Source organism: Pongo abelii, chromosome 4, assembly GCF_028885655.2.
Source record: "Pongo abelii isolate AG06213 chromosome 4, NHGRI_mPonAbe1-v2.0_pri, whole genome shotgun sequence".
NCBI classification, from domain to species: Eukaryota; Metazoa; Chordata; class Mammalia; order Primates; family Hominidae; genus Pongo; species Pongo abelii.
In genome coordinates, this window is record NC_071989.2 from 86,175,366 (window position 1) to 86,197,361 (window position 21,996).

The 21,996-nt window shown below is 45.5% G+C and overlaps 1 protein-coding gene across 10 annotated transcripts in view; it reads right to left on the reverse strand.

Annotated features, from left to right (window-relative positions):
• LHFPL2 (LHFPL tetraspan subfamily member 2) overlaps positions 1–21,996 on the reverse strand; it is a 157,698-nt gene that overhangs the window by 123,862 nt on the left and 11,840 nt on the right. For 4 of the 10 annotated variants that reach the window (XM_002815684.6, XM_009240836.4, XM_054555658.2 and 1 more), the window contains exon 2: positions 17,186–17,290. The exons of 5 other annotated variants lie outside the window; for them this stretch is intronic. The gene's annotated coding sequence lies outside the window, so the exon portion shown is untranslated. Of the gene's footprint in view, positions 1–16,420; positions 16,443–17,185; positions 17,291–21,996 lie in introns of those variants that run through there. One more of the 10 variants, XM_063724441.1, reaches the window with a different exon arrangement.

Below are 21,996 nucleotides of genomic sequence, written 5' to 3' on the forward strand. Positions count from 1 at the left end.
AGATTTCAAATTAACTTATGACCTGCCAGACATCTACAAACCTAGCCTCTTGATAGAAGCATCGTGAGAAGCCCTTTCCCTTATTCAGCCTAATCTAAAAGAACTCAGATTGTCCCAAAATACAAAATAAAATTTGATTCAAAACCTCATGCCAGGACTAATAAGAACCTGTACTATCATAAGGGAGCCACTCATTTGGCTCCATAAGTATAAATGACTAAGAAGGTCAAACTGATGGATACACAAAAAATACAACACCCACACTCCTTCCTCAGCCTGTCCTCTCTTTTCAACCATCTGATAGGGCAATGTTCTGGAAAGCAGTCACAGGTGACTCACCCAGATGACTCCACAGCAGACAGGTTACCTTTGCAAAGCTGGTGCTAGGTAGGTTCTCAGGACCAGGAATGCTTACCTAACAGTTGCACTCTCTTCTGCAACTTGCTCACCCACTCTCCTCCCTCTTGTCCTCCTTCCTTCTGCCCTCTGTTGTTCTCCTCCCCATCCTCCCATTCCCTTGGCAATCCAACCTCTTTTCCCAGGTTTTTGTTGTTGTTGTTGTTTTGGTTTTTTTTTTTTTTGAGATGGAGTCTCACTCTGTCACCCAGGCTGAAGTGCAGTGGTGTAATCTCGGCTCACTGCAAGCTCTGCCTTCCGGGTTCACGCCATTCTTCTGCCTCAGCCTCCTGAGTAGCTGGGACTACAGGTGCTCGCCATCTCGCCCGGCTAATTTTTTTGTATTTTTAGTAGAGACGGTGTTTCACTGTGTTAGCCAGGATGATCTCGATCTGCTGACCTCATGATCCACCCGCCTCGGCCTCCCAAAGTGCTGGGATTACAGGCGTGAACCACCGCGTCCAACCTCTTCCCAGGTTTTCTTTTTGACCACCCCGACTATGGATTGCTTCTGAAGACATTTTACATAAAAGTCACAAAAGAGGTTACGGTAAGAATTCCAAGGCAGTCATATCCAGATTTCAGAACACTATGCCAATAAATGCTCATCTCCCCTAATCCTTGCTCAGTGTGCTGATGTGTCCCAGAGGAGAAGGAAAAGGATGCTAGAAGGGATTTAGGAAGTCTAAGGACATGCGATTGTTACTGGCAGTCCTTCAGAGCCTTTGCTAGGAGAGAACTATTGCTCTCCTTGCAACACCTCAGTCAACAGTTCCTGATATGAGTCTGACGCTTCTCATTGACCCCAGCATTAACAGTGACATGCCTGATGTCCACAGCCCTGACAACCTGGACTGGTTTGCATTTCAGCAGAGATCTGCAAAAAGACAGCTTACCCAGCCACCTGCCCTAATTAAGGAGAAAGACCCCTGCTTATGGATTGTTAATTCTGACTTTCTTGAAGCAAACTCTAGCTTCTGGAAGAACTCATTAGGTAGGCCTCAAAATCTGAAATGTCACAAGTCCCTTTTAATGACAGTAATTATGACACTTCTAGAGTTTCTCTTTTTTTTTTTTTTTTTTTGAGATGGAGTTTTACTCTTGTTGCCCAGGCTGGAGTGCAGTGGCTCAAACTCCGCTCACTGCAACCTCCGCCTCCCAGGTTCAGGCGATTCTCCTGCCTCAGCCTCCCGAGTAGATGGGATTACAGGTGTGTGTCACCATGCCCAGATAATTTTTCATATTTTTAGTAGAGACAGGGTTTCATCATGTTGGCCAGGCTGGTCTCAAACTCCTGACCTTAGGTGATCCACCTGCCTCAGACTCCCAAAGTGCAGGGATTACAGGCGTGAACCACCAGGCCCAGCCTAGAGTTCCTTAAAAGGAACAGGAACTCCACACTTATGTGACAGCTATTCGTTTTCTCTAAGAAAGAGGTAAGTTTGAATAATTTTTTATTTTTCCACTCTCCCCAGCTCAGCCTAATGGATAGTTTGTTCTACCTGCTTGTAGGCACATGGACATCCATCTGTGCATCTATGGGTGCAATTTTTCAACCTACACTTTAACACTGTTCACCTCCAAGAGACACATTTTTTGGGGTGCTTCCCTAAAAGGTGCTTCCAACCCCAGGGCTGGATTTAGGACAAGCCGATCTCATCTTGAAAGAATAACTGCAAAGCTCTTGCAAGCTGTGAACTTCAGGGAAGATCCACAGAGTTGCCTTAGAGTATGAGAGCAATAATTTAGGAGAGGGCGCCAGATGAAGGCAGGGCTCTGACCCTACTCTCCAGATTAAACAGAACAACTCTACTTTTAAAAAAATAGTTATCATAAGCAATATTTATTAAAATTAAAATATATGTTAATAGTTTGATAGACTATGCCAAAGAGGCATTAAAGTCTGCAGAGTGGGGCAAAACTTATTCCCAGGCATGATGACCCTTAAAAAATTCAGGGCCCGGGCGCGGTGGCTCACACCTGTAAATCCCAGCACTTTGGGAGGCCGAGATGGGTGGATCATTTGAGTTCGGAAGTTTGAGACCAGCCTGGCCAACATGGTGAGACCCCATCTCTATTAAAAAATACAAAAATTAGCCAGGCGTGGTGGCAGGTGCCTGTAATTCCAGCTACTTGGGAGGCTGAAGGAGAATCGATTGAACCCGGGAGACAGAGGTTACAGTGAGCCAAGATCGCACCACTGCACTCCAGCCTGGATGACAGAGCAAGACATTGTCTCCAAAAAAAAAAAAAAAAAATTCTTCAGGAAGACCAACGAACTATCTCTCAAGAAGCTTCTGTAGTAAGTTTTTAGAAGAACACCAGATGAAGAGGTTGATTTTATTTTTTAGGGGTCATCTGAAACAAGTTTTAATGGTGTCTCACATTTTGTGGGTCAAGAATTTGGGCAAGGAGCAGCTGGGAGGTGCTTCTGTTCCATGTGGCAATGGCAGAGGTCAGTCACAGGCAGCATTCGGCCAGTGGACAGGCTGGTCTAGAGGCTTTGTTTGCATGTCAGTGGGGATAGCTGGAAGGCTGGGTCCAGATGAGACCATCCACTGGAGTGCCCAGATATGGCCTCTCCTGCCATGACAGCCTTAGGGGAGTTGGACTTAGGAAGTGGAGCTCAGGGCTTGAAGAGCAGTGTTCCTTCCAACAAGACAGGAATTGCATGGCTTTCTGTGACTGGCCCTAGAAGTCAGTTCAGTGGCACGTACTTTCGTCATCTCTATTGGTCAGGGCATTGACAAGTCCACCCAGATTCAAGGAGAGGGACCCTGTTTTAAAATCCAAAGCTTTTCCAGCCATACTGTATATAAAGTAATTCAAACACTCTAAAGGTAACATGCATTAAGACTTGGACACACACATTGAAAAAGGCCTGCTTCGGGACTCGGAGCCTGAGGAGAAAGAACCAGAATGCCTGCCTTTCGGAAAACTGGTCAAAACCAGATGGGACACAGCAGAATGGCATTATACAGACTTGCAGTTTAGAAATAGGCCATGAGCCCCACTATCACCAAAAAAAAATCTGAACTGACAAGGCCAAGATTTGTGTCAACAGACCAATCACTTTTCTTTTTTTTTTTTTTTGAGGCAAAGTCTGGCTCTGTCACCCAGGCTGGAGTGCAGTGGTGCAATCTCAGCTTACCGCAACCTCTGCCTCCTGGGCTCAAACGACCCTCCCACCTCAGTCTCCCAAGTAGCTGGGACTAGAAGTGTGTGCCACCACATCCGGCTAATTTTTGAATTTTTTTGTTATTAATGGGGTTTCTCCATGTTGCCCAGGCTGGTCTAAAACTCCAGGCCTCAAGGAATTCACTCACCTTGGCCTCCCAAAGTGCTGGGATTACAGGAGTGAGCCACGGTGCTGGCCCCAATCACTTTTCTTTACAGGGCTTTGGCCTTTAGAAATTTCTAGAAGATATTTCAATGAGGCTGCTCTCCCTTGAGGAGCAAATCTAATGCTTTCATCATCTCCAACTCATCCTTTAGAGTTTACAGTTTACACTCGCTATGCCTCAGAGTTTTTATTTTTTTTAATTTATACAATCATAGAAAGGCAACGATGATCTACGAATGATGATCTACAATGATCAACAAGGACCTCAAACAGAGATCATCTAAGGGAGCAACAGATTGAAAAGCACCTCCCATCAGTCTCACGCCAAGGCAGTGGTTCTCAACCCAGACAATTCTGCTCTCTTCCACGCCTCCAGAGCACATTTATTTGGTAAGGTCTAGAGACACTTTGCATGGTCATGAATGGAGAAGCAAGGTTCTACTGGCATCTAGTCAGCAGAGGCCAGGGACGCTGCTAAGCATCCACTATAGGATGCACAGGACAGCAGAGCACCCACAACGCCACATGATCAGCGCAGAACGCTACGAGCGCCGAGGCTGAGAAACCCTGCGCTGGGGCACCCGCTCTAACGAAGCCAACTGCCAAGCAGCTCCACGTTATTCTCAACATGATTTCTCTCTATTTTTGGACCATGTGTGTGCAGTTTAATTTTTATGAGTTAAATGCACATACGCCGTGGCTCCACTGAAATATCTCATTTTTAAAAAGAGTTCTCCTGCTAAAAGAAAACCATCATTCTCAAACTCCTTTTTTTTTTTTGGAGATGGAGTCTCGCTCCGTCGCCCAGGCTGGAGTGTAGTGGCTCGATCTCGGTTCACTGCAACCTCTGCCTCCCGGGTAAAACCATCATTCTCATTATGACACCAGCCTTTAACTGAATCCTTAGGAGTCACTTTTAATTTAGAATCCCCAATCTCATCAATCATAATAAAAACAAACAAACAGAAAACAAACTTTAAAGGATTCAGTATTCAGTGGGTCCCATATGCTCTGGTCTTCCATTTCTTAAGATAATGAGATAATAAGATAAAGAGAAATGTTTATGCATGGATGCAGGCAAACCCCAAGTTAGAGGGTAACAGCCGCTCTTTCAGTGCCGTCGTCTGCCAGCAGGAGAACAGCAGCAGCGATGACACAGACAGGGTGTAATCTGAGCAAACACACCCTAGACCTCTCCACCCATTCCTAAGTCAGCACAGATGCCTGCCTGCATCTCGGTGGAGTTACTTTCTTCCTTGCAGTAATACTCTCTCACACACACCCTGCTCTGTTTGTGGCAGTCATGATTTGGTTAACACTTACAAATCAAAAGCTGTCAAGCTACCAGACAGAAAACACCATTTAGAAACTGTTAGGTTCACCTTTGGAAAACTCCTGATAGTCATTTTTATTGGGTCTCTTCCACCACAAATTTGTAAAGCTATTTCCCATTTCTAAACATTAATTGCTACTTTCCTCTTAAAACGTGGTTTCAATGACACCAATACATGGCACGTAAAACCACAATTCCCTCAGTGAAATAAATTACTGCATTGCTGGGTTGGTGCAAACTGCAGTGCACAACTGTTAGCAGGTCAGGCCTGTTAATGGTGTGTGTGATACGCTGCTATTCTCTCAGGACAAACATAAATACGTTTTACATAATTTTTTGGCTTTGCCTTCCCCTTTCCCCCTAAGCTGTTGGTCCAGGAAGTAGAATCTAACTGCCCCACAAAGCAGCTGGCCACCAAGAATGGCCCTCACTGGTCAGTGTTCCTCCCGAGAAACACATACTCTCTAAGAAATCTGACCACAGGGCTCATTTAATTTTTTAAATGACTATTAATCTTAACTCATCTCAAAATACACACTCTAGAAGTCCCTTGATTCTAAAAGCATAGGAAGCCCCGGTAAATGCCAGTTTCCAGCACCTGTCTGCTATGGAGAAGAGCAAACATGACACAGGAGCTCCAGGACACTCACGAGCAGGCTTCGAAAGCGGCAGGGTGGCACCAGCACTTACATGCACTACATGCCTAAAACAACATCAGCTACCTAAACGCTCTGAGCACCTTGGCTGAGGGGCAACAATTAGGGAGAAACTTTCAGAAGGCACTGGATTATTCAAAGCAGGCTTCCTCCTATTACAATAGCAGCACCAATGACTACTTACCAAATTCCAGGTATGCCTTACATAGGTTCCCTCATTTAATCCTCCCAACAATTTTATGAAGTAGGCACGATTATCTCCATCTTGCAGATGAGAAGACTAAGCCCTGGAGAGAAGAGTAATTTGCCTGAGGTCACAGAGCCTGGGAATGGGGAGCAGGGCCTGGACCCTGAGCCTGCCTGACTCTTAAGGCTGGGGCTTCCCACCACACACCACACATTCTGCCCAGAATTCAGTCCTTCCTCACTGTGGCAAAATGCGGCTGGGAGGGGCTGTCTCCCAAGCATTCTCTTCCTCCAAAGAACCTGACAAGTCTCTCTAATGTTTCTTAACTGGTAAAATATTTAAAGGGGCTACATTATCACCAAACAAAATCTAACCCTGTGTATTTAATCATTAACATTTTTAGGCTACAGAAAATGCATGCTCTTTAGATTCAGGGTGAGCTGGGCTGCTTGTGAGGTACAACTGGGATCCAGAAAAGACCAGAAGATACAGACTGAGACACCACTGAGGCCTGCCTAGCTGGAGGAAGAACTTGGAGACCCTTACGGGGTCAGGCCTTGTAAAGAAGGGGGATGAAACTGGGGTGATGATTTGGGATCGTATCCAGGCTGTGGGAAAAGAGCATGAGTAATAGGGGAGGAAATCATCTAGAGGAAAATAGAGAAGATACAAATGGAAGAAAAGATGGGACACATCAAGATTTCTCTGACTTGCATTGTAAAAATGGAAGCAAATTCTTACAAAATAACCACAAACTTTGATTCTTATACTTCCACTCCATATAAAACTGTACTTAAGTGATTTAGACCTTATTCAGGGAGTCATTAATAAATGCATGTATACTATCTGACTTTGCAGGAAGAAAACCAGGAATATGAACCAATCTTCTTGCTTATTAATTTTTATAGCTGACTGGAATCTTATGAATACAGAACTCCACCACATTATTAACATTAATTTTATAGCAAGTTGGAACCCCATTAATACAGAATTCCATCAGGTTTCAGCATTTAATTTTGTAAACATGAACACTATTGTTTAGTCTCCATTAACTTTCTTTCTGCCACTGTGGTTATAGACCCCCATAGATTGCTTTAAAAAGAGAAAGAAAGAGAGAGAGAACTATTGCATTGAAACTATGTCACATGCAATAAGTATATAAATAAGCAAAAGGTGTGCCTTCATCCACAGGCAACGCTGAAACTCTTTTGCACTAAAGAGTGTGCATTCTAAAATACCCTCCATAAAAGCTTAAGGCTCATAACTGGGGAAGGTGGGCACTCCCACCTCACTTTTGTCTATACTTTTAAGAATCCTGAAGAGAATAATCAAGTTTTCCCCACATGTAAATGAATGAATGCTAGATTTTCCAAATAAGCCATTTTTTATTAACACATATGTATTCTTAATTTGTTTCTAATTTGCATGGCTTTGCACACAGTATATTTTGGGTTCAAGTAAACATTTACCATTTGCTCCAAAGCACTACGCTAGCACCACACAACAGGACAAGCTCATAGATAACTACATCAGTGCCAAAGAACAGCCCCCATGAGAAGTTCAAACACCAGACTATAAGGACACTACCACAAAATCACTTCCTAAAAGCTTGGTTTTCCCCAGAATAACAAAGTAACGATTAATGACACTGTGCAAGATGAAATACACTCTTTTCATTCAAGCTCTAATAGCCTAGACAACAGTCATTCTTCTTGCTGCTTTGGTGACTGGCTCAACTCACCGCTGGCCTGCAGAGAGCCTGCCAGCTTTAGATCAATAAGTCCTGTGATCTTTAATACAGAACAGAAGCCACAACCCAACTGATTCTTTCTGTAGTCATCAATCAGGGTTTGACTCCAGCTTGTCTCTTGACCCACCGGGAGATGGGCTGTCTGCCACACATCCCCTGGAGAGAAATGAGAAGGGCTGTATAAAGCAGGCAGCGGCAGAAGTCAGGGAAACCAGTGAAAGGGATTTCCAGGAGGAACTGTGTTCTCTGTCCCAGAGGAGGCACACGAATTCCACCCGAAAATGGTCAGCTGTCAAGGATTCCAGAGGAAGCACTGTCTCCCCTAGATAGCAGGCCAAGTGGTAAAGCCTGAAGGTCAATTTCAAGAGACACATCCCCAGCCAGGCTGGGAGGAGGGCCCAGAGTGGGCAGATGAAACCTAGCAAGCAGCAAGCAATAAAGTCTCCGCAGATCAGAGTTTGCGAATTTAAATAACATTTCTTGATTTTACAAATTCTCTTTGGCAACTTTTAATCTTGAATTAATCTCCTATAACTATTCTAAATTTTAAAACTCCCTTGTAATTGTAAATCTCTTCTTGTTTGTGAATTAACCAATAAGTTAAATAAGAGAGATAAACAGCAATGCTTTGAGTTACCAGCCTAGAAGTGGCTGTGTGGCTTACCACCCTGGTTTTCTTTTCTTTTTTTTTTTCTTTTTGAGATGGAGTTTCGCTCTTGTCACCCAGGCTGGAGTACAGTGGCACAATCTCAGCTCACTGCAACCTCGTCTCCCGGGTTCAAGCGATTCTCCTGCCTCAGCCTCCCAAGAAGCTGGGATTATAGGTGCCTGCCACCACGCCCAGCTAATTATTGTATTTTTAGTAGAGACGGGGTTTCACCATGCTGGCCTGGACCACCCTGGTTTTCTAAGTGCAGCCCACTGTAAGACCTGGTTTCCTTGGTTGGGGCCCATGGCAACAGAGTTGCAATTCTCCAAATGGAGTTGGACAGTGGTGGAGACCCTGTGTGCAGGACTTCATCCTACTCCTGTTGCTACAGTGATCAAACATGACCTTCCAGTCACACCTGCAGCATTCTACACGTACGAACACACACACACACACCCCTCTACAAACAGAGGGTAAGTCTGATGAGCTCCAAGTCACACATCCCTCTGAAAAGGCGGGGACTGGGCTGCAAAAGGAGGGTAGGCTCCTAGCTGCCGGTAAGGAAAGGGGCAACTTCAAGCCTATTTTTTCCACAGTCATCTTGATTCTTCTGGGGAAGCTGAGCTATTGGGGCCATCGTCCAACTTCAGAGGGCACCGCTCACACAGAATCCAATGTGAAAGGAGCCCCATCTGCTGAGCAAAGTGGCAGTCCTGCCTCCTACCCACCCCCAAACCTGAGCAAGCCTGTCTTCACCACCAACTTTAAGGAGCCAGTTTGATTTTGCTACATCTCCATTTTCTAACCTATATATAATCTCAAGATAGCCTCAACTACATACAAGTTATTTGGCAAAACTTCTACCGACTTTTCTGCCTACAAATATCTCAGAGAGAGCACTGGATTAGGAGTTGGAAGTCGTATCTTCATTTATGTCATTCATTCACCAAACAAATGCATGTTAAGTACCTAATACAATGCAGGCACCAAAGGTATGAAGGTGAACAAACAAGACAGACAAGGGCCCCTGGACTCACGGGGCTTTAGCCAAGTTATTCAGTGTCCTAAACTGAAATTAAGGGGCTTAGACAAGAAGCTCTGTGAAGTCTCTCCCAGCTTTCCTATTCTCCATTCTCTGCATTGGGGCCAAGAGGGGACTGAAACATTCTGGAATGTTCCGCCTCCCTGAACAGATGCTATTTTAACTCCACATACATATAGACATATAGCTCCGGCTGTGGCCATGTGACTGCTCTCCATTCTGCCAACCGTAAACTATACATTTTCATCCCAGAGTTATTAAACTAACTGGTGCCCTAGTCCAGAAGGCCCACTGGCATGCACATCTCAGGCTCCATGGCACAGGGACCCTCACAGCCCCATTCCTTCCAATGAGGAAATCTGGTTCCTTCAGATCCAAACTAAAGAAAAACAGAAGCAGGGCTGCCAAGCCTTCCTCACATGTTGCCTGGGTTTATTTTTTCTTCATCAGCTCACATCATTTCTGACACTGCACTTCAACATCCTGAACACAGCCAGGGAAAAAAGCTTTTAAGAGGCACTGAAGTGCAGCCAACTTCTGATTAGCCACAGTCCTGAAGGAAAGGAGCAGCACATGGCCAAAGCAAGAGGACTCTTGCATCCGCGTAGAGAGGGGCGAAGATTCACGTACAGGATACGGAGAAGCCTTCAGGGATCAAGTGCACATTCTTCCCTCTCCACACCCCACCCCCAGCAATTCCCTTCAGACATTTCAGGAGAGCCCCTGGCTGGAGTCTTGCCTTCTGGGAGTTCCTGAGGGCACTGCATCCACCAGAAAGGGAGGTGTCCACAGTCTCCATTATCAACTGGCAGGGGAAAATACCAGCTCCTGAATCAATGGGGGGAACAGATTTGTATAAGCACGATACGAACCTAAGCTATGATTAAATGTACTTAACAGTGGGTAGGGTCTTCATGAACACATCTCAAGAGTTTTTTTTTTCTTCAGAGCTAAGTTGAAATACAGTAAGCAGGCCTGGCGCAGTGGTTCACGCCTGTAATCCCAGCACTTTGGGAGGCCGAGGCAGAAAGATCACCCGAGGTCAGGAGTCCGAGACCAGCCTGGCCAACATGGTGAAACCCCATCTCTACTAAAAATACAAAAATTGGCTGGGCATGGTGGTACGCGCCTGTAATCCCAGCGACTCAGGTGGCCGAGGCAGGAGAACTGCTTGAACATGGGAGGCAGAGGTTGCAGTGAGCCGAGATCGCACCACTGCACTCCAGCCTGGGCAACGAGAGCGAAGCTCCATCTCAAAAAAACAAAAGAACAACAAAAAACAAATATAGTAAGCAGAAATGTATGCAGTAGAGAGGGAGAAGCTGAGGACAAGAAAGCCATCAGACATGAGACAGTAAGGGTGTGAATGAAGACGGACGTGGGAAAGGCTGGGCCCCAGCAAGACTCCTGACGAGGCAGTGGATGCCTTGTCCTTTCAGATGATATGCACAGGCCCTCGAAGTTAACCAGCATCTGCCTAGGGCTGTGTCAGACACTCCAAAAGCCCTCCCTATCCTCCCCTCTCCAGCCTCCCTCACTTTCCCTGTCTCCCCTGGTCACTTTGCTTCCCTCCCCACAGAAAGAAACCAAGCTGCTTTTGGGGAATGGTGCCAGCTGGTGGCTAGTACAAAGAACTGTTTCTCACCACTACTTCTCTCTCCTTTCTCTTAAAGAAATCTTTATTGCTCTCCTCCTCATCCTTTTTCCTCTGTTTCTACTAATTTTGATCACAGAAAGCTTAATTTCAAAGTTAGAATCCAGATTCCCCACTTCCCTACAAGGAGACCTCGGGCAAGTCACAGGACCTCTCTTTGCCTCACTCCCTCTCTGCAAACATGAACAGAAATACCTGCCTACTCAGCAGAGCATTTATGAAGCCCTGGATAGCTACTTCCACTCTGAACAGAACTGCATTCACCTGACAGAAAGCACAACTCTCACTGACTCTCTGCTAACTCTACCATGTGCTTTGACACTCCGAATAATGCTCAACTCAAAGGAATTTGTCCGATGACCACTATGCTGCAGATAAAACAAGTCAACAGCAGAGGACCCACAAGCCTTCCTCAGAAGCAAAACACAAAGTCCCAACTCTGCAGGAGCTCATTTCTCTGGTGGATTTCTTCATTCTCAGATGGAATGCCGTGTTCCTGAGTAGCTGGCAGAGTCCTACATCAGCACTTGTAGCCACTAACCTCTCCCTGTGGCAGGAGACACCATCTGTAACTGACCACAGTGCCCTGAAGGGGTACTGTGCCTCCCGGCCCCTCCCTTGGCACACTGGATATCGAGCTCTCGTTTTACCAGGAGAGACGTGGACAGGCCCTGTGTGGCTCTGCTGATCCCAAAATGCCATCTTGCTGTGATAAAGATCTCAAAAGGGCTAATGAAATTATCTCCTCTGCCTTTTATTCCTCAGTAACAACCACAAAATTAGATAAAATGACCCCTTGCTCCTCTAATTTAAGGCCTACTTTATTACCTTCTACCCCAATTCTCTCTCTTTTAAACCGATATGAGACCCTGAAGACCCACAGGCCAATGGGATTAGTAATTGCTGGCTTCTTCCTCCTGGCCTGTTCTCCAGAGAGAATGTCTCCTTCCCCCAGGGTGGGGTCAAAATCAGTTCAATCTTCATGCTTCAGAGACATCCCCTTTGAACAAGATCAGATGTTTCCCCACCCCTCCCTGGTGCTCCGCTCAAAGGAGCAGCAGCCCCTTCTCACTCATAGTATTGGCGTCAACTCAGCCAGAAAGGCAATGGCAAAAAGGAGGAGGTCAGCATGGTTAATTGTCCACCAGGCTAAAACACAGGCCCACTCAAACCAGCACCTTGGGAGGGCTGGTCACCCCCATAAAATGTTAAGTGCACTTTGAACCCAGGAACAAGGAGAATGAGAACTATTTTCCCCAGCCTGCTGGGCTGCAAGGAGAGCTTCAGCTGTTTGTTTTCTTTTTCAAATTGTGGCCATAAAGGGAAGAAGGACTTCTCTGCAGTCATGTCAAGCAAGTAGATGAAATGCAGGCGAGGTGAGCCCTGAAGCTTGGCCATTAGGAAATAAAGTCAGGAAAGATAAGCATCAATGGAGGAGGTCTGAAGGGAGCCAACCAACTCTTCCCCAGATTTGAAGAAGAAACCTGAGAAAACAGGATGTCAGAAGCCTGAGACATTGCTCAATATAAGAATGATGTATAAGGAAAAGGGGGAAAAGGAATCATAGAACACAGAATATTTACTCTTTAACATTAAAAAAGATGGATGATTTTAGGACTAACGTTTAAGTCTTTAATCCATCTTGAATTAATTTTTGTATAAGGTGTAAGGAAGGGATCCAGTTTCAGCTTTCTACATACGGCTAGCCAGTTTTCCCAGCACCATTTATTAAATGGGGAATCCTTTCCCCATCGCTTGTTTTTCTCAGGTTTGTCAAAGATCAGATAGTTGTAGATATGTGGCGTTATTTCTGAGGGCTCTAAACCATAAAAAACCCTAGAAGAAAACCTAGGCATTACCATTCAGGACATAGGCATGGGCAAGGCCTTCATGTCTAAAACACCAAAAGCAATGGGAACAAAAGCCAAAATTGACAAATGGGATCTAATTAAACTAAAGAGCTTCTGCACAGCAAAAGAAACCACCATCAGAGTGAACAGGCAACCTACAAAATGGGAGAAAATTTTCGCAACCTACTCATCTGACAAAGGGCTAATATCCAGAATCTACAATGAACTCCAACAAATTTACAAGAAAAAAACAAACAACCCCATCAAAAAGCGGGCGAAGGACATGAACACACACTTCTCAATAGAAGACATTTATGCAGCCAAAAAACACATGAAAAAATGCTCACCATCACTGGCCATCAGAGAAATGCAAATCAAAACCACAATGAGATACCATCTCACACCAGTTAGAATGGCAATCATTAAAAAGTCAGGAAACAACAGGTGCTGGAGAGGATGTGGAGAAATAGGAACACTTTTACACTGTTGGTGGGACTGTAAACTAGTTCGACCATTGTGGAAGTCAGTGTGGCGATTCCTCAGGGATCTAGAACTAGAAATTCCATTCGACCCAGCCATCCCATTACTGGGTATATACCCAAAGGACTATAAATCATGCTGCTATAAAGACACATGCACACGTATGTTTATTGCGGCACTATTCACAATAGCAAAGACTTGGAACCAACCCAAATGTCCAACAACGATAGACTGGATTAAGAAAATGTGGCAAATATACACCATGGAATACTATGCAGCCATAAAAAGGGATGAGTTCATTTCCTTTGTAGGGACATGGATGAAATTGGAAATCATCACTCTCAGTAAACTATCGCAAGAACAAAAAACCAAACACCGCATATTCTCACTCATAGGTGGGAATTGAACAATGAGAACACATGGACACAGGAAGGGGAACATCACACTCTGGGGACTGTTGTGGGGTGGGGGGAGGGGGGAGGGATAGCTTTAGGAGAAATACCTAATGCTAAATGACGAGTTAATGGGTGCAGCACACCAGCATGGCACATGTATACATATGTAACTAACCTGCACATTGTGCACATATACCCTAAAACTTAAAAGTATAAAAAAAAAAAAAAAAAAAAAGATGGATGAGGACTTTTTTTCAGTCTTTTGCCTATTTGGAAATGTTACTCCTATTAACTACTTATCCAAAGGACTTCCTTCTAAAAAAGGCCCATAGTGTTAAGAAGATGCTAAGGAACAGGAAACAGTCATTTCTTAACTGAAAGGGGACATGATAATGATAAAACAATACCTCCAATCTTTCTGTAAGGGAAAAAGTCTAAGATATTCCATTTAAAATCAACTTTTCCTGGAAACAAGTACCTGTACGTTTTCCTGAAATCAACAACAAAACCCCTACAGTAGGTAAGACAAACTGGTCACCCAATCACAGCTGACAAGCTACCTGGTCCAAGTAAATGGTGGTTCCTAAATTATGCATTGACTGTGCTCTGGAAATGGAATAGAGCAAACTCTTCCCAGAGATGTCAATATATGCATGCAGCTTTGCAATGAAACTTGAAAGGCTGTTTCAGAGACTTTGCTTCCTCTTTAAGGAACTACAGCTAAAGATAAAGGCTTCACCTGAAAAAAAAAATCCACAAAGGCTGAGGGAGGATGTGCCATATATTAATCTTTGTACTAATACCTGGTTCCCAGGCATTTCAGCAATAAAGGAAACTGTGATGCAGAGCCCAGTATGCTAATGGCACTGGAGTCCCAGATCAGGAGACAAGCTGCTGTGTCTGCTAGTTGCCTTTGCTCTGATTTCTCCCAAATGTCAACCCTGGACACAAGGGGCCCATGTTGGACAGTGTCTTCGGATCAAGGCCAATCTATAAAAGCAGCTGTATTAAAAATATACACACACCCTGACATACAAATTCAACTGATAAGGCGCTAGCAGTCCCATCTTCAGAAATAGTAAACATTTCACCGAATGAAAACACAGTACCTTATTAACAAGTCCAAAACACATATGACAAGTTCTGAAGCTTTAAGGAGATTCAGGAACTAAACCACTTCTTGGAGTACTTGGGGTAGTCAAGATTCAACTAGCGACCTCTGTGAAGTGAGCCTGAACACACACCTTGTGAGCCCCTACATGGAGCTGGGCAGCTCAATAACTTGAGGGTTTGACCTACTTCATCACGGTTGCTGCTTTTCCTAACATCATCAGAACTGCACTGTAAAACAAGAGGGGCTCTGAGGATCAGATATCTCCTAGAAGCTCGGTGAACTGCAGCTCATTATGAAGTGGCCGGCACTCTCCCTGGGTGGGGCAGTGTGGAGACCAGACTCCCAGCAAATGCCCTGCAGCAGCTTCTTCAGGGATGGTGTGACACAAACATTCAGTAACGTCTCAAGTTCCAAAGACTGCTAAAACCCATGCATATTTTAACATCTGGGCTTTTTCATTTCAATGTATTTTCTTAGCTTATTTTTCAAGTATGATAGACAAACTGATTCCATGGAGACTAGACATTCTTGGGCAAAGCTGAAATCTTCCTTCTATCCAAGCCCTGGGAAACTTGAAGACCATGAAGAGGATCAGCTGGGAGTCAAGGTTCCTTTACTGCCTTGTCTTTCATTCAATTCTCCTTCAGGAAGCTGTACAGCTGGGACTCAGCATCACGCCGAAGAAACCATGGGGAAGTGACTACTTTTATGTGGCACTTACTGTCCGGGAACTTCTACTAGGTTGTGGAAAGCACACCCAGAAACCAGAAGGCAACTTCTTTTGCTTTAGTGCTGCAAACACCCAGGATGGCAACTGGAAGGCTGAACAATGTGTAGTGTTAACGCAGAAGCAGAATAAGGCTGGGGCAAAACCTCAAGACCACATTCTCCTAGTGACAGTAGTCTTTGGCTAGATTTAAGTGCCACCCCAGGCATCAGAGAATTCAGCCACCCAGCAGCTCCTGAAAGGACTCAACTCTCATTTTGGCTCCAACATTCAGGTGATCCACAGCCCTGAGGGTTTCTACTCCCAACCCACGGGATAACGCAAGATCAACTCAAGCCAATCTGGGTACCTTTCAAAGCACCCAACTTACTAAGAAGAGTAAGGAAAACTCAAGTGCACTGATTTAAAAGTGTCATATCAAAATTATTTAAACCTAAACTGCGTTTTAAAACAAATGCTCAAGCCACTAAGACATATTTTAATCTCCTTCAGGTTGCCCATTGGGAAAGTCTACTGTTCCCTATTGCCTTTACATTTAGATAATGTTCAATCCTATGGTGGTCTGCATGCCAATGGTAGGGTTGCCTGGGGCTTCCAGAGTCTAGTTGACAACTCTGTGTCTCTCCAAGGGCAGCCAAGGGGTCCGGCCGCTCGTGGCCACAGGTTGCCATTTAGTGCATTACTGCTCTGTGACCTAGCATAACTTACGCTACCTGGGACGAACATTCTTCCATTTATTGAAAATCTGTTCCATGCCAGAAACCATGCTAGGTGGGAGATGGTACCAAAAGGAACTCACAGACAAGAGGAAAAAGATGTGCACAAACAAGTAAGTAAAGCTCACCATGACAAGTCCAACGTGTTGTGTGAGCACAGAGAAGGGGCCATTCATTTTTCTGGGAAGCAAAAAAAGGTTACATTCTGAAAAGTCTCTCATTCAGACAATTGATAAACAGGTGAAATTGGGGACCAGGTGTGGTGGGTTATGCCTGTAATCCCAGCACTTTGGGAGGCCAAGGCAGGCTGATCACTTGAGGTCAGGAGTTCGAGACCAGCTTGGCCAATATGGCGAAACCTTGTCTCTACTAAAAATACAAAAATTAGCTGTGTGTGGTGGCATGTGCCTGTAGTCCCAGCTACTCAGGAGGCTGAGGCAGGAGAATGGCTTGATCCTGGGAGGTGGAGGTTGCAGTGAGCCACGATCACGCCACTGCACTCCAGCCTGGCCTACAGAGGAAGACTCCATCTCAAAAAAAAAAAAGAAAAAAGAAAAGAAAAAGAAAAAAAGAAGAGAAAAGGAAAAGAAAAAAGAAATTTGGGCTGGATCTTAAAGGAGGAAAAGGAATTCTAAAGCACCGACCTAAACAGAAGAGAAAAGGGTGTTGAAACAAAGGAAAGAGGGCTGAGTAATGAGAAAGCCAGCCATGCCCAGGAGCAAGCCAGCAAGGTAAACATCTTTACCAGGCCACTCACAACAGCCACAGGGACCAATTTACACCTTTCTTAGAGAAGATGCTGCCCCACATTTAAGGATTTTCTTTCTATTGAATGAGAACCTTGGGTGGTTATCAGAGTGCATTGTCTTATCTACAGTATAGGGACAACCCACCTGGCTGTGAGCAGTCCCAGGTCCCTCACTTGCATGAGGTGCTTCTTAACAAAATGCAGAAACCATAGGCCAGCTGTCAACTAAAGAGTCTGCTTCCCAACTCACCTGAAAAACAATTGGAAAAAGTCATTTTTATTATTAACCGGAGTAGCCAGTCTTTTGATGGTTCCAGCAGAAACCTGCAGTCTATGGCTAAGCTCTTTGCTCTCAGAGCAGAAAACAAGGCTAGTGTTACCTGGCCAAGGGGCTGGATCAAACAGACCTAGGTGACAATGCTAGTTTTACAACTCAGTGGCAGGGTAACTGCAGTCAGGTAGCTAACCTACCTGTGCTTCAGTTTCCTCCCCTGCAGTACCTACCTCAGAATGATTAGGAAGGTCTTCTATATGCCAGGTACCTTCTATATGACTGGAAATCCCTGCATAAACCTGTGATGGGTTCCCTGCCCTCAGGGAGCTTAGAGTCCATAAAGAGAAATAAATAGGTCGCATTCACGACTTTGATGCAGCTGATAGGAGCTGAAGGGAGGAAAATACAAGGGTACATGTGAGCCTTTGCAGAGGCACCAGCTGATTTCAGAGGCATCAAAGGAAGCTTCCCAGAGCAAGCGAGGGCTAAAATGAGGAGGTGGCCAAACTAGAGGGCAAGCAAAGTGCATGCCAGGCAAAAGGAACAGCAAGACGGGGGGTCCTGGAAGCAAGAACACTGTCCACAAAAGAAAGAAGTTGGTGCCCACTGAAGCATTTCAGGTGACAAGAGGCCTTCTTACAGCTGCTTTAGGAGAGTTTGGACTTCACCTTAAGGCTAATGCAAGCTCTGACATAGGAGAGGAGACTGGGATGGTTCAGACAGCTTTCGGCAACACCAGAGAGGGGAATAAACTGGAAGGAGGCAATGACACCCCATCTTAGCTTCCCCAAATGCCACATCCTGGTCTGTCGTGAGAGGACAGAAAGACAACCCTCATGGTCAGAAGTGAAGCTGAGCTCCCTCCAGCATCTCCAGTGAACCACTGCTTCTGAAGCCCAGGTTCCTCCAGCACGAGGTGGTTCCTGCCAGGCAGACACCAGCTCAGTGCCACTGCCTCAGGGGCAGAGTCTGCCTGCCTCAACATACCCCCACCAAATGCCTGGGTGGCACCGTGTGGTGCAGCAGCATCACCTGGGAACGTGTCAGAAACACAAAGTCTCCACCATCCCAGACCTAGTGACTCAGAATCTCTGGGGTGGGACCCACATTCAGTGTTTTCACAAGTCCTCTGGGTGACGGTGATGCTTGCTAAGGGCAAGTCCTGGGGGACAGAGTACACAGCTGGCCCAGCCTGCTAACCCAACAGCAACTCTGTGCTCAAGGCCTCACACTCCATAGTGCTCTGAAGCCCATTTCTGTTGTAAAAAATAAACAAAGCTGGTTTTTACGCATGGCACCATTCCTAGTCCTGTGGGGCAATAGGGCAGGGGACAGAGCCACCTTCAGGGTAGAGCGGGGGAGGTGGGAATACAGGCAAGGCCCTTCCTCTTCTCCTGGGCCCTCATCTGTTTTAGGACAGGCAAAGGGAACTCGAGCTTCAAGGAAAGAGAACGCATGCTTCTCCTTTTAGACATTTCTCCTCCCACCTAGATAAAGAATCTGACCACTCCATAAATGAAACAGTGAAGTCACGCTGGAAGGCTCCATGTAGTTTTATTAGAGGGTCAAGTTTCTTCCTGGAGAGTGAAATGAACTCTGTGGTTACAAACACACCAAGGCCCAGGAGCCATAAAGTAATTCAGGATTCAGAAGAGCCCAGTTTATCTGCCTCTTTCTTTGAATATCTATCCTCTCCTTACAAAAAGAAAAAAGATTACCCCTCCCCCCAAAAAAAGCATATTTCTGTAAACAGCAGGCAAGTTCTCACATTCTTGTTTGTGTTTTTATAGCTCTTGCTTTCTTTACAAAAGGGGATGGGGGGCGGGGGTGGAGGCCAAAGCATCAAAATAGCACTCAGGTCATGAAGGGAGATGATGCTCCACTCAGCTCCCAGGGCCTGCCCCCTACACCAATGCCACCGTGAGGGTGGCTGTGCTGCAGGAACCCACAGGAAGTGATGCGTGGTATGGGGGCAGTGAGGACACTGTATTCTCAGCGCACCTCAAGTAGTGCTGCAGAAACCCCAACTGCCTCCCCACGTTCGGGCAGCACCCTGTGTTTGCATGCTGCAGCCCTCTGGCCTCCACACCTGCCCCTGTGCCTATGGTCCCATGCCTCCAAAGGCTTTCCATGGCCAAACATACTGCCACACCTGCTAGCCCTCAACGATCATGGCTCTTCCACCTGTCTCTCCCCACTAGACTGTGAGCTTTCCAAGGGGTGTAATAAGCATGTGTTGAATAAATGACTGAATACACAGCCATTATGGACTCACCTGGAATAAGAATTTCAGGCCTGGATTCCATCCCCTCACCCTTTCCAATCCAATGAGGCAAAATGATTTGCCCAAGGCCGCAGAGCAAGCTAACGGCACAGGAAGGTCGGGGAGGCAGAACAGACAGTTCTTATCAATTTCTGCCTTTCACAGGCTGTGTTCCCATCTTTCCTGAGTACCATGCCCCCTTGAGGACAAAGACATTTTATTTGTGATAAGAATGGATTCATTTTTTGTGTGTTTCATTTCAAGAACATGGAGGAACATCTTATGAATATTAGAATGTGGAGCACTAAGCCCAATCTAGGGACAGAGCAGGGACGCCAGGGGAAGAAGAGTCGGGAAATGGCTGTGAGCCGTGGAGTGGGTCAGTTCTTCACAGACATTCCCAGAGATCTGGTCCCTCGGGAGTGCTTCTGTGTAAGTCCTCTGTTGGTTCTGGTTTACTCCGGCAGCAGAGACAAGAGAATCTCCCAACCCATCCCCACTCTGTTCTCAAAACATACTCCACCACTTACACAAGCTTTGGCTTTGGCAGCAGAATGCCCAAGTTCAGTTTCTTTTTGCCAGCCAGAGGCTAAGAACTCTGCAAATGTAATGATTCTTTGCAGATACGACAGAGAAAGCATGCACTAATGCACATTACCTAGGTGGCATGCAATCCTCAGGAGAGTCAAGCCGTTCTCTTCAAGTCCCCTGGGAAAGACGCCCCCAACACTTCCACCGCCCCCTCTTCCCCTGGGGAAAAGGGAAGGTTTCTGCTGCTGGCCAAGCTCACCTGCTAAGCAGGTACAGAAAACAGATCATTTTCCGAGTCTTGGATTTAGCTTCTCTCTCAAAACCAAACTGACTTTAAAAAACAAAACCGGCCGGGCACAGTGGCTCACGCCTGTAATCCCAGCACTTTGGGAGGCCCAGGTGGGCGGATCACAAGGTCACGTGATCGAGACCATCCTGGCTAAAACGGTGAAACCCCGTCTCTACTAAAAAATACAAAAAAATTAGCCGGGCATGGTGGCGGGCGCCTGTAGTCCCAGCTACTTAGGAGGCTGAGGCAGGAGAATGGTGTGAACACAGGAAGCGGAGCTAGCAGTGAGGCAAGATCACGCCACTGCACTCCAGCCTGGGTGACAGAGCAAGACTCCGTCTCAAAGAAAAAAAACAAAAACAAAAACAAACAAACAAAAAAAACAACCAACCAACCAAAACAATCCTAGGTACAATTATGGTGTTTAGTCTTAGTTTTCATATATAGATCACCTGGCTTTTCATTACAACTAGTATGTGAAATGGCCACATTAGAAGTGTGCCAAATGCATCGTGAATTATATTAAAGTTCCCATCACACACACACACACACACCAATTAAATGAATGAGAACAAGTTCTGCCTAGTACCCTCCCAGGCACCCTGTGCTCTTCTTGAGCTGCCTGGACACCTGGTGCCTGAGGCTGCCATCTGTGGCCCTGCATCCTGCTCTGCCCTCCTTCAAGAGTGCCCCACACTCCACCCTATCAAAGTCCACTCCCTGTATTCTCTGATCCTGAGAAGCATTCTATTAAGTTATTCCTGTTAATGTATAAATCACAAATGCATTGCCTGTCCTGTGTGTGCTTACACGTCTAATAAGAGGCTTAAAGGGAAACACTTCACTCAATTTCTCTAATGGTAGAACTGTAAGCACAACAGTAAGTGAATTCCACCTTTTGGGTAAGGAGCTCCTCCTATATCCAGCTGATCCCTCCACACTGACCATTTCCTCCTTCATTGGTTTCATAAGCTCACTTTGCCCCTAAGGTAAGGCTGAGATGGATCCTGCATCTTTAGGAATAGAGGTTAATTTTCATACAATTGTGGAAGGGCAAACTCCTTAACCTTCCAATTCACCTGGATCAGAACCAAGCTGGTCTGTGGAGGATGGGGCCCCTTCTTCCTCCATTTCTGGTCATCCATTACTTAACAATGCTCATTATCTCCAGTGTCTGAACCAAAGTAGGAAAGAGTGGGAAAATCACTATCGAGACATTCTTAAAGACTTCTCTACAGAGGCCCAAAGCTTATATAGTCCAGTTATCTTTGAGCACTTAATAATCAGTGTCTGTAAAACCTTCCTAAAAATAAAGGCTTCACAGAACTGACTTCTTACACCATTAACAAAGGCCTCTCTGATTTGGCTCCAACCAAGATAAAAGCCTCTCTGTAAGAGCAAAAGCATGTGTTAAGATAAAAAGTAAAGTGGATCCAATGGGACAGAAGACAGCCCTTCACAAGCAAGTATCTAAGAGGCCAAGAAATAAACAGGCAAGGGTGTCCCTCAGACATGGCCAATATCACAAGCTCAGACAGACAGGTTTCTAAACTGATGCTTCTCTAAATTGGTTTTTCTAGAGCCTTCCTGATCATAAGA